Source organism: Tuber melanosporum, assembly GCF_000151645.1.
Source record: "Tuber melanosporum whole genome shotgun sequence assembly, scaffold_26, strain Mel28".
In the NCBI taxonomy this organism is placed as follows: Eukaryota; Fungi; Ascomycota; class Pezizomycetes; order Pezizales; family Tuberaceae; genus Tuber; species Tuber melanosporum.
In genome coordinates, this window is record NW_003298930.1 from 187,528 (window position 1) to 207,847 (window position 20,320).

Here is a 20,320-nt window from a genome sequence, read left to right on the forward strand (position 1 = left end):
CATATGTGTACAAAGATATTATATCTTTCCTCTTGGAGTCTCAAGTGTACAATCCAAATTACTAAATGATGTCAGTAGGTAGCACATACCCGTGTCAGCCACTTCAAACTGATTTAAACTATGTTAAACACACAGTCCGCCTCAGGGTTATTCTGTCTACCTACCATAGTATAGTAAGCACTTAGCCGAGGTCTGAATAGGGTAATTGTACTTACAATTTATTTGGTAGGGTGTTTTTTTGGCGGGGCAGGGTTGGCTTTGGACGCGTTTCCACTTCTGGGATGGCGTTTTCAAGTTTTCAACTTACCCCTTCTCTCTTTTCCCTTTATAACACGAGCTGAATTACAGCTTTCCCCTCAAAACCCTACAACACCATACAAATCAGCCTTCGTCTAATTAAGCGCACCTTCCTTTTCTGAGGAGTCAGCAAAAAAACATCCTAAAAATACCTTCCGCCACGCCGCCTCTACTCCCTCCCACTCTCCAGATACCTACTCTACTACATCCCCCCACCCCCATCCGCTTTACCCACCACTTTCCTTATCGCTTTCTCCGCTCACCGGCTTCTCAATCCTGGTTCCGCTCCTAAGGTACCTATTTTTTCAAATCATACGCACAAGCCAACAAGAGAATAGAACAGACCTCATAATGCCGTCTGCGTACAAGTGGAGACCGCTTCCAGCAGGAGCTTTGGGTCACTCGTCAAATCCAGAAACCATCCGCCGGAATGAGCATCGAGCAAATCTTACTCCGCTTGAGACTCCCTTCGAACGTGCCCACGCCAATAGGGGAAACCGTCTGAAGCAACGCCGGGCATTTGCGCGGAGCTTTCCGGACTACCTCGCCCTTGACGACCATGTCAAAGCCGAGGTAGACCAAGAGATAGTAGTTGAGGAAAACGAAGTCCTGGAGCAAGAACGACAGTCGATCTTAGCAGATTGGCGGCAATATTATCCAAACCAGTTTGATGCCCATGGTTTACCACTTGCCAATCCCCCAATCCCAATTGAAATTCCGACCCCCCCCGGTTCCCCCGTGGCCTCGCCGAACCCTTCACCAAAGGTACGACCCGCAGCTCGGATGAAAGTAGTCTTGAGTGCGTACCAAAGAGGCCCCGAAGCACTACAATTGGGTCTCCTTCCTTTCCCAGAACCAATACCACCTCGTCAATGCCCCCCCCAGTACCTCCCCAACCCTCTCCCCCCAGTGCCGGTCTACGTGAGCGGACTCGTTTGTTTCAAGCAAGGACGATGGAAGGAATCAGGAGTGCGGCACCCCTACTATCTCGCCGGCGCAGCACATCCGAGTCGATCCCCCCATCGCGATCATCCACCTTGGGAAGCGCTAGTACAGTCCAAGAACCCGCCTCGAAACGGACAAGGCTGAGGATTGGACTTGGGAGAAAGAGCTCTGACAGAAGTCGCACACAGTCTGGTATGTTATCCTGATTCCCTAAACCCCATCCGAATAATTGCCAAGTTCTATTAGCGACATCTATACTAACATTAAGGTTGTTTTAGCTCTCCACAATCCCTTGATGCCTACCGCCGCCGAAGACCGTACTTCTGAATTTCGCCTGACGGAGCGCGATCTGGAGGGGGATTTGGACATGACGGTCCCGGAGGAGGAGCTGGATGAAAAGGGTAGACCTTTGATCGATTGGGTAAAGCCTATCGAGTGGCTTTTACCCAATGCTGAGGTGTACGAGGAGTGGGAAGAGGACGAAGAAGAGGAGGATGTCGACTTCATTGATCTCTACGAGTCCGCTGGCGAGGACGGCAGTGGCACGGAGGACTCTGATGGGTCTACGGAGAAGAGGAGGGGGAAACGGAGGAGGAGGAGGAGGAGGAGGGGGAGGAGGAGGAGGAAGCGCTATCCCGGACGTTTATTAAGTCCGAGGACGAGAACGAGGACATCGACATGATGGAAATGCGGGATTCAGGCGAGAATCAGTTCCGCGCCAGCACGCAGGAGATTGGAGAGCACCTGCTTGGGTGGGCTATGACCCCCAAGGACTTCTTTTCAAGTCCGGAAGACCAGCAAGTCAGCATCGAGCGTATTGTCACCAAGAGAAAGCGGTTCCTTGCGGGCAACACTCGCCTTATTGTTGACCTTGAGGCAGCCGCGAGGGAAGATGCCATAGAGCAAGGAATCAACCTTGAGGAGATGGATGAGATTGACCGCGAGATGGACCGACTTGCACTCCTCAACATGGCCAGCATGCGATTCTCAAAGCACGTGAAATAGGAGCCTCAGGAATAAAAAAAGAATTATTTGCTATTTCTTAGTCGTTTTGTGTTTTTCCCCTTTGTCCATTCCTCTGCCTTCTTTTTTGTCCGTTCCCTGCCTTCCCTTTTGTTCGTTCCCCTGCCTTCCCCTTTACCCATTCCCCGACCTTCCCCTTGCCCCCCTGTTTTTATTACATTGTATTACTACTCTCTATATATGATCGTATTTCAAACATATTTAACTACCTATCTACATTAATTTTATATTAAACACATCCGATTTCCCTTTCTCTTTCCTTACTACTAGTATCAGTTTCTTTCCCTTCAAGCTTTTCACAGCTTTACCGCCTTGTTTCACTAGATCACCTCCCTACTCAAGAGCGCCCCCCTATGTTCTGTACTATAAACCTTGGTACATCCCCAGCTCGTGTAAAATTTCCTTTTGTAGATTATAATAGGCGCATTGAGTGAAGTTGCCTGTTGCCACATAATGTGTTATATCCGAGGCTACTTTGGTTCATATGCATAGATTAATATGTTATTATATACATTGTTGCCAACCACATAGGCAAAAATCCATACGCCCAAAACCATACGCTCATATTCATACGCCCAAAGCTATTTGCCCAAAGCCATACGCCCAAAACTATACACCCAAAACTATACGCCCAAAGCCATATGCCCAAAGACATACGCTTAAAGACATATGCCCAAAGCATACGCACAAAGATATATGCCCAAAGCCATACACCCAAAGCGTACGCACAAAGATATACACCCAAAACTACACACCCAAAACTACTCTACCCAATTCATACTAAATCCATAAGCTCTCCAAACTGTTATTCAAGTCTAACATTTCCTTATTACTAGTGTAATTACAGAATCCAAATGATCAAGATAATAAACCTGTGCATTTCTTTAGACAAGCTAGTCCAGGGAGTCCCCCGGATAGAATTCTATCTCAGAATCAAAATCAGAATCTACAATTGCACAATAAACAACACCCATGATGACTCTATTACTCTTACTTCCACTCCGCATCATTTTCATTGAATGGACTGTAGCACGAATGTAGATTCCTGCCTTTAGAGCAACAAGAATCCCATCGTACTCTCCGTCATCACAATCCAAAAATCCCAATACCATCTCCTTTCTCTGTAGCTCCACGTTCTCTGACTTGTCCTCATGGATTTTGATTCCCAACTAATACATCCTACCCAATACTGGAGTATGCATTCCGGCCTTCGGATAATCCATCGCATCTGCCGCATAGTAGCATGAGCAAGGTGCAATGTATGACCATCGTTGGATAGTGGACTTACAAAAGAATCGTATAACTTTATGACCCCAGGCAACCGAGTACAGATAAGAATGTGAAAACAGGGTCGGTCCAAGGTCGCTGTAGTTGTCAAGGGAGCTCTGGGGAAAGACCTCCATCTCAATTAAGTTATGGTCGGTCACAACACCGACCATCGCACAACGCCGTGGAAGCGGAATGATATCGGGCTCGGTGTACCCTGGTGGGCCAGTTCCAGTAGTGATGTGGTTCTCAATATTCTCCATGATTTGAATGTGTGACTGGATACTGAGGGGATAGAGTCGTGGTACTTTGGTGGTGGGGAAAGAAGTTTGGAATGAAGGAATACTATGGAATAGTTGGTAGTCACTGGTGGGAGGATAGTACTCGAGAGCAGCAGATGAACTCTTGAACGGGATGACGATGGAGTAATAAGAAATCTAACACCCGGAAGCTCCTGTTACGGCTAACCTTTTATATATTGGGCTAATCTAGATTAGGTTGGAGAGAGTACAATCAAAGCACTTATCACTTATATAAATTTACAAAAGCCAGAATGAAGCTATTATTCTGAACCTGATTCTGGGACCAAGCGCCAGGTCATTTTCCCCTTTACTACACGACGGTTGGAATGACACTGCCGAAAGATTTCCAAGCTTGAGACTCGGCCTTCAATCTCGTAACCCAAATTGAGTGCTTGTATGATGACCCGGGATTCCGGTGTTCTAAGTTCCAACATTCCCGCTATCTGTCCGCCTCTAACCAATTCGACTACCTTGCCTCCGTTTGACCACTTGAATCCACACAGCTTTAACCGGTATCGCCATGCAATCCTTGGTGACCGGCTATTAGCCCAAGGTTTGTCTAGATCTTACTATTAGCTTTTTCAGCACTGGTAATATAGGTACGAGTCAGCTCGAACGGGATGCAGTCGAGTACTGGAACCGACGGAATTTCTTCCGCTGTTTTGTAAAGCTTCTTAGCACAATATACTATAGCTGGCCTTACTCCTGTGGCCTCTCATAGCTACCTTTTGCGGATGGCGAGGCTAAGTCAAGGTGGGATCCTCGTGTGGTTTTTTTTATTTTTATTTTTATTTTTTTTTGGGGGGGATCCCGCTTTTCCGAATTCTTCACGCTTCATGTGTGTGCTTGGCGGCCTCAGGAGCCTTTTGGTCTATGCCATGAAGTCAGTTGATTATATGCTCTGTCAATGGGAAGTGGATATCTGGTAATATTCTTGAATACTTTCAAATGCGCCACAGATATCTGCGGATATTTGTCACGAAAATGATTGCGGTATGTAGATAAGGCTTAGAGAGTTGAACGTAGTGTGTGCACCGGGAAATTTCCAATTGCCCAATATATTCCTGAAATCGGATAGCCTGACCACTCACGCATCCATCATCCACAGCCATCATCCGATTATCAAGCTGTGGATATCTCCAACCACTATTTCACCACTTCGGTCTCATGGCGGGACCCCGGTCCCTGGTTATTATGCCGGTGCAGTGATACCGGTACCAGGATAATATATCTGATTGGTGATTTCTCATCCGTTCCGCTAAGTGTGCTTTATCTCCATTTCATGGTCCTCCGGCACACATCATATCAATGATTCCGGCATTGCAAAAACTCTGTCTTCCGTCTCCGATTCTAGTTAACAAGTCAGATACAGACAGTCCTTTTGGAAGGGGATATAGGAGCGCACTTGGTATCTGCGCGCAGCGCTTTTTCTGACCGCCGGTGCCATATAATAATAGTGGTTAAGATGACACGTCGGCCCAGTTATGTAGGTGTAGAAACAGTTGACGTACATTCTAGTGTTCCATCCGATCCATACAAATTTAGACAGGTAGATTCCGAGTCTTGAAAATTGGCGCAATCATGTTCGATCACTCGGAATCAATCCGGTCAGCTTTTTTTTTTTTGACATTATTGTTTTTATTTTTGACCCCCTTACCTTGATACAATCCCATCCTGTAGTGCGATTTCCTACCCTTAGGAAATTTCCGAGTTGGCTCTGCCAAACAGTAAATATATATGTAGCTCACATAATACTGGTATCAGGGAAGAGTAATTGTATTGTACGGGATGTTTTGGTACGGGGTGCCGGGGACCATGCCTCATGGCTATTACAACCTCGCCGAAAACCTTTTAAGTCCTATCACACAAGACCCGGTTTGGCTCTCCGATTGATAGAAGACTGGCATAGCCATCCGGTTTTCCCACCTGTCCCGGGCAGCCTATAGAGCTCTGGCGAAAGGTGGTCCTGGGTTTCTGGGGCAGGGTGGGTTAGGACGGCAGGCGGTCATCTATGGGGTTCCGCGATTACCCACACGGCCCGACCGACACCTTCCGTCACCTCCCGACGCCGGTAGAAACCTGGCACATTCTTATTGCATCCTGAAAGCATTCAGGGCCCGTGCCCGTCCGGGGCAGAGGTCCGGAAGGACACCAAGATACCCGTCCTTACCCAAAGATGGACGGACCAGGTATTTCAGTTTACTGGTGGTCTGAGAGCCTGTTGCTATCCTTCTGTGGATAGTCATTGCTCTAAAGTGCAAGAAATAGAGCGGGCTCTTTGTGGACATGGCTATGTGCTATCATATTCCCGGGAAAATAGCGGCAAATGGTGTAGGGAGACAATTTTCTGAGCTTCATCAACCACTAGGGCAAGAAACCCTTGGCAAGAAAGGCAACTAATAAAGTTCCTTTCTCCCAATACACAATTGCAAGCCTAGGAATGATTCTGGGCTTGGCCCATTGATTTCTTGAAGCTATTCTGGCTCTCTTATAATGTCTATGATAATTAAAGAGCCTTATGGTTATCTGAGAATGAGGGATTAACTCTTTCAATTATGCCTTATTTTTGTGGTGAGTTTCGCTTATCCGAAATACCAAAACTGATGTCTTAGTCCAGTGGCGGTTTAGTTCTTTACTGACCGCCGTACCTAGCTTTGCTAAATTGATAAAGAGATAACGATAGAACCTGCTATGACCTACCAGAAAATGCGATCCTGAGGGGGGTACTAGAACTATAGTCTCAGATCCCCGCAGTTAGCCATCTCAAGGGAGGTGGAAGGCTTAGGAGCTTATGAGGAGCGCTATGTCTTGTCCACGCTAGCCGATATAATTACAACCAATGGTACTGACGGGGATGATGGAGCAAACTCGTATAACCCAAAGGCCCAGGAGGGAGTACAGTACTAGTCCACAACGTGGGGACCAGTGACAAGGAGGCGAAAATTTCAGAGGAGGAAATAGACAAGGAGTATACTGCAACCAAAAGCTTACAATCTCATGACAGATCATGCCTTGCCTGAGTTCCATCAACCGTTAAACTTATCAAAGAAACAATGCAAACAAAATGTAAAGAAATTCTAGGCCATGATTGAGAAAGAATGGGGAACACTAATGAGAGAGGAATAGAGGATACAAGGGTTGACTTGTTAACTTGCCACTTATCCCCCTACAATGGTGCCAAGCAGTCACGCTTCCTCACTCGACTTTATATCTCGCGCCTGCTATCATAATTATTTTGAAAGTAGAGCGTGAAAGAACATTTTGCGCATCCTCCATCTACCAAACGCCACCCCACCAGCATACCCTTTGTCTCTCGTAAATAACTTGGAGCATAACACAAGGGCCAGGCAGTAAACTACGGTGCGGTGCATAACTAGAATTTCGTGTTATCATAGAGGCTACACGCCACCAGAAACATTGCTGGAGGGATCTCCGTTCCCTCTTGCCACAGTGAACCTCTGAGAAACATAATTGACGGGCGAGGGCGCAGCCTCCTATCCAACCCAGTTATCGATAGGAGACTGCTTTCCGGGCACTTATCGAGGAATGGAAGCTTTGTGCTACCGACTGGGTTCGTTGTGAGCATCTAATTTGGGCCGAAATTGGCATCAACACCCGGGAAAAGTGTTATCCTAGCGGGTGGACGCCGGATAGGCACAACTAGGATAAATCCATTTGATTACCTTCGACATCCCCGCTCCGTCCTTGCACCACTTTTTATTGCATGACCCTTGCACGGTACCACTAGCAGAAGCGAAGACTAACCTGCGCAGGTTCAGCCGGGATCCCCGGGGGGAGAAGCCCCAGTGCTCCCCACAATTGGGGTGTGGTATGCAAAATCTTAACTTGCTCTCCCACTCTCCTTCCCCAGCAATTGCCATACCGGTATGATACCTCGAGCGCGGTACGGTATGCTGGACCCTGGATTGTACCAGTACCGTAGCCCGTTTATCCAACCCCCCCCCACCCCCCCATCTGGTCTCCCTTCTCGGTTCTCTCAAAAGATTTCATGTGCAGAGCAGAGCACACAAAACCAACCCCACAAAACTAACTAGAAAAAAAGGTGATTTTTTCTTCTCCACCTGACTAATGGGTACTAAGTCGATCCGGATTTCCCTCCCCAAGATCCTGCGTACGGTTACGACGAAACCGGCTTTCCACATTTCCAGATTGTCGGGGCTCTGGATTGATCTATTATGGGGGAGAAGCGGGGGGGGGAGCGATTTTGTCGTGTGATTTACTGGGTTTGGCTCAGCGGATTGGATAGCATGATAGGGTGAAGTGCAGGTGCTGCTGATATTAGGTAGGGGGGTTGATTGACCCTACTCGAGTGCTGTATGATGTGATACAGGTATGTAATCGCAGTGTTCTGTTCTCAGTGCCTGTTGGCCGTCTCAGGTCACATACGCTGCGCCTCGGAAGTGCGGTCGACCAGAGTAAAAATGTTTGTGGTCTGTGCTTATGTGCTTTTTTTTTTCCCCCGCCGTTATCTGACAACTCCATAACAGCATCATATCATATCACATCGAATCGTGGGGGTATTCAACCCCATAGTTATTCCATGCACACCTGCAAACATTCCTCACCACGCTCCACATGACTTCCACGCCTTACTCATTAATGCACCACCAAATCCCTACCTTACCCCCCCCCTGACATCCGCTTCCAATACCGTAAAATCTGGTGAAATCCACCATCTCTGTTAGCCTTGTAATCTCCCGATCCTGAACTGTGATAAAAGCTCCAAAGGAGGGCTAGCGCTTTCCCGGAACAGTACAAGATAAGCACTCAACAGGTGGTTAAAAACATTACCTCGCGTTGGCAATCCCGTTAACCTACCCATCAAATCCCGTCATGAGCTGACGGATATGCGGGGTTTGGCTAGATCCTACGGAACGGTACTTCTCCAGACCCCTGGGAATGTTGTGGAACTCGATACCGGGGCGTTAGGTCCTCTGGACTCCTCGGCAGCACTGGAAACGGGATTTCCTACCGTAGTACTTGTACCGTATCCACTGGTTAAATTCACCAAGTCCGGATGGGGCGGTGCTAGGGCCCGGTACGATGTCGTATTTTTCCAGGCTGCGGCAGATATGGATTCTGATTGGGTAAGCGGCTCTCGCAGAGAAATGTGGCCAGCGAGAAGCCCTCCTTGAGGTCGAATTCTACCGCCTAACGAGGGCGGGAATCAACACATCCTGGGACGGAGATGGTGAATTTGATCTGCAGACGTGGTTGTGATTTTCCGAGTGACGGGGGATGATCCAACACCATCTTGGTGTCTAGCGTTGGATAGTGGGAGCGGAGGTGTGGGTCGAGCTTAAATGCTGTGAGGGGAGGTAGGAGGGGGGCACGGTAGGGCAGGGCTTTCCCGGGTAGTTTGGAAAGGTGGCGCTAGTTCTAGAGAGATTACTGGAAAAAGACCTGGACATCTGGGGGCAATGCGACCAAAGATGACAAGGAAAAAGAGACTTGGACAATGAAATCCGTCACTTCTCAAAAAAGAAAAAAAAAAAGAGAGAAATTGGGATTTGATAACCAGGATTCTGGGTATCTCGGATGCTGCAGACGGATCTGTAGCTTTGGGTTTTCGGCAAGTTCTCTTGTTTTGTTGATCGTAGGCTGACTGGGCATGGCATCCGTTTTCCGTAAAGACGGCGGTCCCGGGGGTTTTTGCCAGGACACAACAGCCCTGGTACAGATAGGATCTTCCGGCTGTCATCTGCAGGGCCCGGGTCACCACCGGCTGTCACGTGAAGGAATCTTGAGTATTCCCCATCTTAAGACATGGCTATGGCCCTTCCATCGGTCACGGTTAGTGGGTCTAGACATGCACCAAAGTTCCCGTCCATCCCGGGCATCCTCTCCTACACTTCCGTCCGTCTCGTCGGGACCGAGGGGGTGACGGACTATCGTAGATAGTTTGGAACGCTGGCTGAGGTCCCTTGCATTGTAGCATGCGCCTCAAGCTACTACTAATAAAGCGCAGTAAGGAAAACCCAATAATTGATGGACCGGCAAAGGCCTATCCTCAAATTAGACTCTGAGCTTCCTCCCCGGGACATTTATCTCCTTGTTTTGCGAGATATCAGGGTAAAAGGTGGGCTGTTCCCGTGGTGAAATCTACCTATATCATCTCATCTCGAAAATGCCATCTGTGGAACTTACAGGAAATCAACCACAATCCCCTGGGAATCGGGCTAGAACGTCGACGTTGAAAGAAATTAAAAGAAAAAAAAAATTAAAACAAAATAGCTACCGTGAGGGTCCCCATTTCCCATCCCTCCCCAAATACATGAATTGGAAATCACTATCACCGTCTCTCCCTACCCCCCTTGAAGCCATACAAATTATTCATCCAATTCGGTCACCGTGCACTGCCACACCAAGCACCCATCTTGGAGCGATGTTCATTAAGGAGCGGTCGGTGTAATTGCATGGTTGTAAATCCACTGGTAAACTCCGCTCTTGGTTTCTTTCTTTTCTCTCTTTGGCCTTCTTCTAGGGAGACTAGGTATGTAGGGTTTTTTTTGATCCAGGGAGGCGTGGGTCTTCTTTTCCCTCAGGATGTGCAGTTAGGAAACAAGTCACAAACAGCGACCATTTCCGAGAAAGGGTGGATATACTAGTACATGTGATTGCCCACTTGCTCCGGGAGGAGCAGACGTCGTTGTCATCGATGACCCCCAAATGCCGGCTCTGATTCCGTTGATCAAAAAGGCTCGCCCCGAAGTCAAGATTATTTACCGGTCCCATATCGGAGTCCGCAAGGAGCTGGTGGAACAGGTTGGTAGCCCTCAAGAACAGGTATGGCCGAGGATCAGGGAATATGTGAAAGAAGCGGATGTCATTATCAGTCATCCGCCGGACCAATTTGTTCCTCATAATGCTTCATTTGACATGATTGGATTAATGCCTGCTTGCACTAATTGGTTAATATTCCTCACCTGCCTATTATTTCCTTGCCCCAACGAATACAGGTTTGCTGGTCTTAACAAACCATTGAGAGAATGTGATTTGAAGTTTTGTCATCGCAATCTTCACAACTTATGTACTGAGCGGAAAATCTAAGTTAAGCTTGCAAAGGATTTTTGAATCTTGACAATAAAATCACTAACTATGTTGGTTGCTCATAGGAACCATCTGCGGTATCCAGCAAGAGAGTATATCACCCAAATTGCGAGATTCGACCGGAGTAAGGAAATTCCAGAAGTCATTGAATCGTACTGCAAACTGTGTGATCGCATAATCTGTTATGCTCCCGATAGGTTTCCTCCCCTGTTGCTGATGTATGATAACTCTATACTACAATAAAGCAATTGGTGTTTGACTAATTTGGTACTGACAGATTCGGTTGTGGACATGGGGTTATCGATGATCCAGATGCTAAATTAACTTTTGCGAAAACTAGACAATTGCTTAAACAGCCTATATATGCGGCTGCTGCAAAGGATGTGGTTGTGGAGAGAATTGGGCCAAGTGATCAATGTGCCTCTTCTTCCGAGATGACATTTCTGCAAATAAGTCTGATGTATTATCCCAGTGATTGAATGCAACCGTAACCACCGCGAAAATCGTTTTGCAGCTATCCGTGGGTGAAGGATTCGAAGTCAAGGTCTCTGAGGCCTTGCATCATGGAAAGCCTGTTGTTGCCACAAGGGCCGGCGGTATTCCTTTGCAGATTAAACACGGAACATCTGGGTTTCTCGTTCAGGTTGGCCATACTGATTCTGTTGCCAACAATCTCTTCAATGTGTACACCGACGATGATCCTTACACCCAGATGGGCAAGCACGCAAAGGTCAGTGTGAACGGTGAAGTTGGAACCATTGGTAATGCTGCCTGTTGGCTTTACCCTATTTCTAAGCTCGCGAGAGGCAAAGATCTCCCGCCCCAGGCCCAATGGATCATGGACATAGCGATGGAAGAACTGGGTCAAAACTATGAGATTGGCTAACCGATACCCCCGCTTAATACAGCTGATTTCAAAGTCCAAGGTAAAAGCTAAATCAGTGGAGTTTTCAAGTCTAATCGGGGGATAAGATACTGGTTCGTAAATCCTGTACTTAGCTTGCGATTGGGTTCGTGTTGGCAGTACAGATCTCGTTTACTACTCCAAAGTTTATACTACTGATAAACCTGAACTAGATGAAGTAATATATAAAAACAGAACAGCTAGAACCACACTAGTTGCGTGTAACCTCATTCACTCGGCGAAGGCAAAAGAGATCCAGTGAAGACAATTAATTGTTTCAAAACATGTGAACATGGAATAGAATGAGGGGCCTATTGTTGCTGCAGTCTTCACCGCTCTCCTATGTCATTCTTGAAACATACTATAGTCGATCCTCGTCTAGAAATTTCGACAACAGATATTCCAGTGTTAGCTAAACCCCACCCGAGAGCCCATCCGAGAGCTTTTGTGAGATTTCTTGTTGTTGAAATGTGCCCACATTCGCGCCAGGGATATTTCTATTAGCCCATCTTGTACCCTGCTGGCGATTGTCGGTTTATCATTCTGCCCCTTTGTTGGAGCCACGGCCGACACGATTACATTGATCATCTTATTTACTACAATGTCATACTATATAGGTATGTAGGTTACAATCGGGGCTCAGGAAGCCCTCTCCAAGAGCTCCCGGTTACCCACCCTTGAAGCAACAATGTAATGGATAGCCCTATCCGCTAAGTTCTCATACCCTTCAACACACCCCCATCCTGAGGTAGGATAGTGGAACTACGCAGGTTTTTAGATAACTGAATTCTGATATGCCCTGGTGGTCAGTGTGGATACCACTGTTTAGCTCTGTTCAACATTACAACCGCTTCGCTTCCTTGTGATTATGGCCTCCACTGTCGGAACAGCTGAACGAGGCAATGGTTCTGTTGTTGCAAAAACAGGCCCTATTGACATCAAAAACCACCATAGGGACATTTTCACTGCACAGCACATCTAATTAAGAAACAAAAATTTTGTTATCTCATAATCAATGTTACCATATCTCATTCCTCATTCTGCCCCATCCTTTACTTCCCGGTGAGAACCCATTTCTAGCACGTGAGTTGGAGCCAACAGTGACACGCAGCAGCCAGTCTAGGCCATAAGTGATTAGTTTGGCCAGTCCGAACAACGGTTTTGAAAACCCGGCGTCAGTGGGGTTAAAGTTCAAGTCATTCATAGCCGTCCAAGGTCGGTGGTACCGGGCAATCAAGGGGTTGAATCTCGCAACATAATTCAAAGCGACTATAGAATTAGGAAATTTAAAGACATCTGTGAACGACCTGCCAGTTTTCGCCTGTATGACACTCTGAATTGGAGAACGAATGCAACGTGCTCTAGATGTTATGAACTTTGCTTAAGACGAATCAATATTATCCACCCATCAGCCGCTTTCCACAACAAGGATTACATAAATTATATTGAACTTACGGCGGCAATTTAGACACTATTGACTCGAATACAATGGCTATACAATCATTCAAAGATGATATTTAATGTCTTCACCGGAGAAATATTCTCAGGAAGAAAATAGGTAATGAAAAGAAAGGAAAAGACTTATCCGACCCAAATTCTGACACCGGAGTCAAGAGAGAGGGACAAATTGGATGGTAAACAAAAACAACTAATAAAAAGAAAACAGACTGCCCTTTTATCCTTCGGTGCGCCCGATCCAGCGTCCCTCCAGCGTATGCCGTGTTCGTCATTCTCAATCTCACTGTCTCCCATTTTGCGATTTTAGCAGAGGATGAGAGGATTCGACTGAGGCTAGGTTCCGTCTGAGGATAAGAATATTACGGAGGATATTCGGTACCTCCACGGCGTAGGAGTAAGACCTCAAAACGGAGTTATCCCAGGTCTTGTCACAAGTGTTGTCGGAAGTGCTGTTTGATGTGTAGGACTAACCTGTAGTCAAAGAAAGAGGCGTCCGAGTAGTTGATATATGTCCAGATGGTTGGGTGTGGCCATGTTAAAATAGGCAGACCCTCCACGGTTAGGGTATGTGGGTTCGGGATGTTGAGTCATTGCCGTAGGGACACATGCGGTGAGCAGACAATGATTTTCCATCTAACAAACCACCACTATCCACGCATCTAGCCACCCTTTGGACAGCCCTTCAACAAGACACTCTATACCATTCCCCACACCGCTCTCTAACCCCCCCTGTAAATATTTATTAACTGAATGATGTCGTTATGCCAGTTGAGAAACAAATATTTTCTTACTATTAAAACAACTAGGGTTCTGAATGGTCGGCGGAGGATTGGACTGGACTAGCGCAGTCCAGTCAAAGTCACGTCTGGTCCGATGGAGCAAATGAGACTGACTATTCCGGGATCTGTCGGACTGGTCAATACCGAGTGATAGAAGGTTCATCGCTTTCTGGCAGATTCTCTAAACAGCAACTGCCGAAGGGAGAAAAAAATCTTTGGGAGTGAAAACAAAAGCCAAATGTCAAGAAGTGGGTTATTCTACAAGCGAGAAGCATCAAAGCCTTCCCACAGATACAAGGATAAATAAATTATATTGAACCACAGAGGAAATTGTACAGAGGTATGATAGCAATGTTAAACCCAATCTTTCTCCAATCCCAAATATGTTGGATCTTTCTCTTCGCAAAACAAGCATCCATCCTGTCCGAGTCCTAGTGAAATAATATTATTATCATGCTATCATTTTATACAAACTGGTCTAGGACAGGTCCAGGACCTGTCCAGACAGCTTGAACAAGGCCGGTCTAGTGTAGGACGCCCTGGACTGTTGGGAACACTATGCTGAAGATCTCGGACGGACAGTTACACATGAAAAGTACTAGGGGGTAGGCAAAGGTCGCGCTCACCACCACTACATCTGTATGTGGGCGAAACTAGATGTGGAAATTCGAGGGATAGCTTACGAGATTTTTTTTGCTGGTAGAAAAAGTCGTGTGCACCTCTTAATATAGATCTCAGAATTAAGACTATTTGGTTATACCGAGTGATATCTAGTGATCGCGATTTTGAATATGAGAAGTTGAATACAGATCGTGATATATACAGAATGTTGATCTAGTATTTTGTAGCCCCACCCTCCGCATCAAGAACCGCTTGGAGCCATCCTGGTATACTGCTAATAAGACTTTCAAGTCTTTCTCTGGGGGTTGCATTGCAGACAGCTGTTAAAGTAGCTTCAAGAGTTGCAATACATCCTCTCCTTCCCCAAGTTTCCCCATGCTCATTTTCTATATCGAATAATAAATTTTCAATTTGGTTTAGATCTAGAGACTAAGCAGGCCAACCAGTTGTTTCCATCTCATTAAGGTTGCAATAATGGATAAAGTAATCTTTGCGCCCAGGGGACCCGTCCTCAACCACTGTAACTAATTTGTTGTTTTTCACCCATGCATGTTATGTAGCCTTCCCGACATGAACTGGTTATGTCATTGATTATGATAGAACTTTGAGGGGATTACAAGTATGAGTCTGTCATTACCGCCTGAACTTGGCAGATTGTGTTTAGGTGTCACCTGTGTTTTGTTTTTTTATATTGTTGTTTAGTTGCATGATGTCACTTGCATAGTTATGACTTACCTGCCAGTAGGATAAATAGCTTCAGGGAGCCCACTGGTGGAGGAGGTGGAGCGAGGTTGAATGCAAGAGGATTAATCGGCGTGAGAGAGAATATCTGATCGTTCAATTTCTCAACAGGTTATGAGCCCGGCCCAGCGCTCTGTAAATCATCATCGTATTGTTTCATCTCAGGAGAGAGGGATTACCAACGCGATCAAAGCGAGATGTCTGAGCTATTAAGTCAAGCTACCAGGACTAGTACAGCTGGCGAAAAGTCCAATGGAAACACAAGCTCACTGACACAATAAATTGAGAGGTTGGATGGGTCTATGGCAACTGGAAAAAAGCAATAAAATGCCTGGCAATTTGGGATTATCCGCATGGTAAAGAATGAACTCTTGCCTGCTGTCGAGGATTAGGCTACCAGTACAACACAGAATGATCAAGCATTCACTATTATCATTCTTAATATAAAGGATTCCCATATCCTGCATATTCAAAATACTACGATCGCCAGAGGGGCATGCATAGCAATTAAGCAGGTGCACCCGGGTATTGGTATGAATGAAAGATTCATATTAATCGAAAGGCTTTGGGCATGGAGAAAGTCTGAGGGAGATGATATGGCCCAGCATCTCAATGAGCTTGGTGAAGTTGCCTGCCAACTACACAACCTTTCAGCAGAGGAGCCAGGGATCACCTATAGCGAGTTTGTAACAATTCTTATGCTCAGTTTACCAGAGTCCTATGCGCTATTGGTAATGGCATTGCATTCTGGTGGGGATTCTGTCAAGTTTGATAGTATGGCAGCAAGGCTCCTCCAGGAGGCAGGAGGGCAACAGATTGCACAGAGAGCTGGACAGGCACCAGGTGGCAGTGCTACCATCCAGATTGCGTTTACGGTACATGGAGTACCAAGAAAAGAGGAATGCTAGTGGCATCGTCAAGCTTCCATAGGATCTGACTAGTATTTTTCAAGGGCCAGCTCAAGTTGAGTCCAGAGCTGCACTCGAGCCGCCAAAACCCTTGTATCTACAGTGGTCATGATATCTCTACACACTGCCATTATCATTTGAAACAACCAATAACTATATATCGCAACTTGAAAATAAATAACACTAGTCTAAGGACCTTCCCCCTATCCCAGAATCCAATTCCTGGGGAAGCTCACTATCTCCTTCTGTATCTGCCTCAGAGTTTTCCATCTTCTTCACAGGTTTCCTGTACCTCTTCACACGTTTCCACCTCCGGTAACCCAAGTCAGGCCTTGGTTAACATGAGTAACCTAATAGTACTACCTGCTATGCGATTGCGCTTCTCTGTAATGATATCACCTGCGACCAGGAAAGCCTGCTCGGATGGCACACTAGGTATCCCAACCATGGCATACACCTCAATAGTTAGTACTAGTAATCAGGTCTGTGGGTGTAATATATAGTATTTCAATCATACATTGTAGCTGGAACAGAAAGGTAATCACATGCCGTGAGGACAAGTGAAGGAATCCGATACATGTGCACTTTCTACCACTGCACTTGGTCTGCCCGGCGCTCTGCAAAGTCCTCCTCAAGATAGAAGTCTACAAGTGAGCCCATTTGTGATTGGTGAATTGGACTCTCTGGTGGGCCAAAAGCAAGATCATCAAACCCAACCTCTTCATGCGTTGCTGAGAAACCACTACTAGTTCCAGGCCGTTCCAGTCCTACATGAAGCTGTGTTGCCGAACTTGAAGCTAGATGATGTGCCTCCAACATATTAACCTCGCTACTAGTATCAAGCTGACTATCTTCTTTGCTTGTATAGTAGTCATTGTAGACTATATGGAACTTTTTCTTCACATCGTCAATCCAATATGACTCCCACTGGAGATTCCGAAATACCTTCAATCTCATGTGGGGGTCTAGCATCTTAGCTTCAGCCTGTACACTATGGTGATCAGTCTTTTGCCAGTAAATGTTAAGCTTCATATAAGCCTTATCTGCCGCAGCCCAGAGTAAGCCTGACGTTCTTGTGTCAAGTTGGAAGTCATCGTGGGAAGAATTCTCTCGCGCAGCCTGAATTAGGCGGTAGAGCCTGTTTTGTCTGAACAGATAGTACAGTAATTGCAATGTGGGAGCAGGGTAGGTCGAGCCACTTGCAGACTGAGCTCCCAAGATGAAGACAAGAAGGATATCCTTCAATTTTACCAATACTATCCAGTCGCTAGTGTTCAGAGTCAGTTGTGTATGCTGAAAAGTATGAGATGAGTCAAATGTTAATAGGGATTGAAAATCATGTTGGAGCTCTAGAGCACGCTCTATTATCTAGTGAGTAGAGTTCTACTGGATATGAACATTGAGAATTGGAGCTAACCAATCCAGCTTTACCACTTGTACTTCTGTTTTCAAAGCTTCCCACAATGTTGTTGAGGAACCAATTTTTACAATAATCCTGCGCAGCTGACTTAGAGGTACAGCGGATCTAATCTCATTATAGCTAGTTTTCATCCCCGCCATCAAGAACAACTTCTGCCTTGTGGGCCTCTGACTTGACAGTCGAAATAACTGTTTGTATGGGGAGTTTAAGCGCATGGGCCAGACAGCGAATTTGTCCATCACGTTTCAACCAAGATGGGAGTTGAAATTCAAGCTCATTAAATATTGCGTCATTAACTGACACATTGTCTGTGGTAATACAATTGATGTGATCTTCGATGCCATACATTTGTATAACCTTCATTATCGTAACAGTCATATTTTCTTCTATATGTAAGCCCCGTCAACATTTAAATTCACGAGATGTGCTTACTAGCACAAAGTCTATATTTATCCAGTGAGCAGAAATAGCGAGAAATGGGATTTTATTCAAAGTAGTCCAGGTATTGAGAGTTAGATTAATACAGGCTCCTTGCAAGATATGGAGTTGTAATCGCTGACTGGCCTCATTCAAAAATCAGCGATAGAGCAGCTTATGTATATCACGTTAAAGTATATGTGGCTGATCATAGGGACTCTATTAGTGCAATAACACATGAGGTTCCAGAATGAGTCTACCTCAACTGTCTGCAATGCAGTATTGGTTTCCACAACTATCATGGCAAGTAATTTTTGGTATTCTTATTCGTCAAATATTTTCCCTGGTGGCCATATTCCTGCAACATGACTGGCAAGAGAAAATGGGCAAGGCCCTGTCCGCTTACCTTTACTGGTACTTGTAGCTTGTGCCATTCGTTTTATCACAGTTTATTACTCCTCCTCCCAGGATGGTAACTGACAATGCAGTATGCAGAAATGTTTTCCAAATACTGCTATGGTAGTATAGTTTAACATATACAGACCCTATTTGTGTTTAAAATGGCAATAGTAAACCATATGCTTCGCCTCCACATCCCTGATAAAGCTGAGGATCTGTTGTCTAATAATCAATTCTTTCACGTAAAGCTAACCGGTAAATCATGAATCCGGTTGGCCACGTAGAGTAGCTTCATTGTATAGGATATATAAATAACCATGATTGCAGGTTTAGTTTTTGATCACGAATAGTAGAATTGAACAACTGCAATCATGAAATTCTCCCGTACCCCACCAACCACTAAGCTGGTGACGAAGGTCAGGTGTGACTCTCTCACTTGTACTCGCTATACTAGTACTAGCTAACCCACTAGCAATAGAGCTTGATGTGCTAGCAGCTGATGACATGGTGCACTGGCACTAGCCTACTAGTCCAGCGCAGATAGGCGAAGGGTAATAAAGTGTATGGCAAATTTATTTACTGAAGCAGTAGTGGTAGGAGGCTGGGGGATGGTAGGTGGTACGGAGTTAGACAGGTGGTAGGAGGCATGGAGGCGGGCAGGTAGTGGGATGCAGGTCAATCTCGTGATAGAACACTAGGGAGTAGTAGGAGGAGGGTTGCAGAGGTGGTATGAGACTTGGAGTTGTAGTGATAAGAGGTTGCAATACTTTGAAAGATCAGCGCCAGCAGTGCCAATAGACTAGAGTCGGCTCATGAACTCCTACTTGAGCCAGTTGGAGCTTACAGACGATATAGCCTTGATGGCACTCGGCTTGAGGCACTCACGGCTCGAAGTGCTCAAGTCCGACTCGGCTCAGCTCATATACAACACTCCATCACATTGAGAGAGGGGTGGCCATAGGGCCACAGGTCATATTTATTATGTGAAAAAGAATACAGGGCACAGTTCTAGTGGCCATGGTGGCCCTAAGGTATCCCAGAGAAATGTAGATACAAGATATATTCATTGTGGAAAGGCAGGACATTGGAAGGGGGACTGTTTTAAAAGAAAGTTAGAAGAAAAAAGATCAGGTCCTCGAAATGAATCTGGTGGTTTTACTTTTTTAGCACGAGGCCCAAGGCACACTCTAGCTAGCGAGTAGATTATTGACTCTGGCGCGAGTCAACATCTTTGTGGTAATGGAAGACAGTTTATCACCTTCAAAGCTGTAAGTGTTAAACGAGTAATTATAATTGCAGATGGTACGAAGGATCGAGTAGAGGGCCAGGGAAATGTCATTATAATGAGATGAATTGGGAAGATTACCTTAAGTGAGGTCTCGTATGTGCAAGAAGCTGGAGGGAACTTGATATCAGTATCACGCATAGTAGATGCCAGATATGTAGTAGATTTCAAAAAGGCGACTTGTATAGTCAGTGATGGAACCAGAGGTACTGTATTGGGATACAGAGATAAAACCCTATACCACAGAGGAAGAGCCAGTCAAGCTTGAGAAGAAGTCCCAGGTGAGAGAGCCAATATAGGCCTATCCACAAACCAGTTCTCGAAAGTCACATTGGAAATATGGCACCGCAGACTTTGACATAGGATGATAGACTCAATATTAGTCCAGGATATTACAAAAAAAGTAAAAGAGATAGAAATTTGTGGTAAGCCCATACTGGGTAGAGTGATCTGTGGTATTTGTCCAAGAGGGCAACAGCATAAG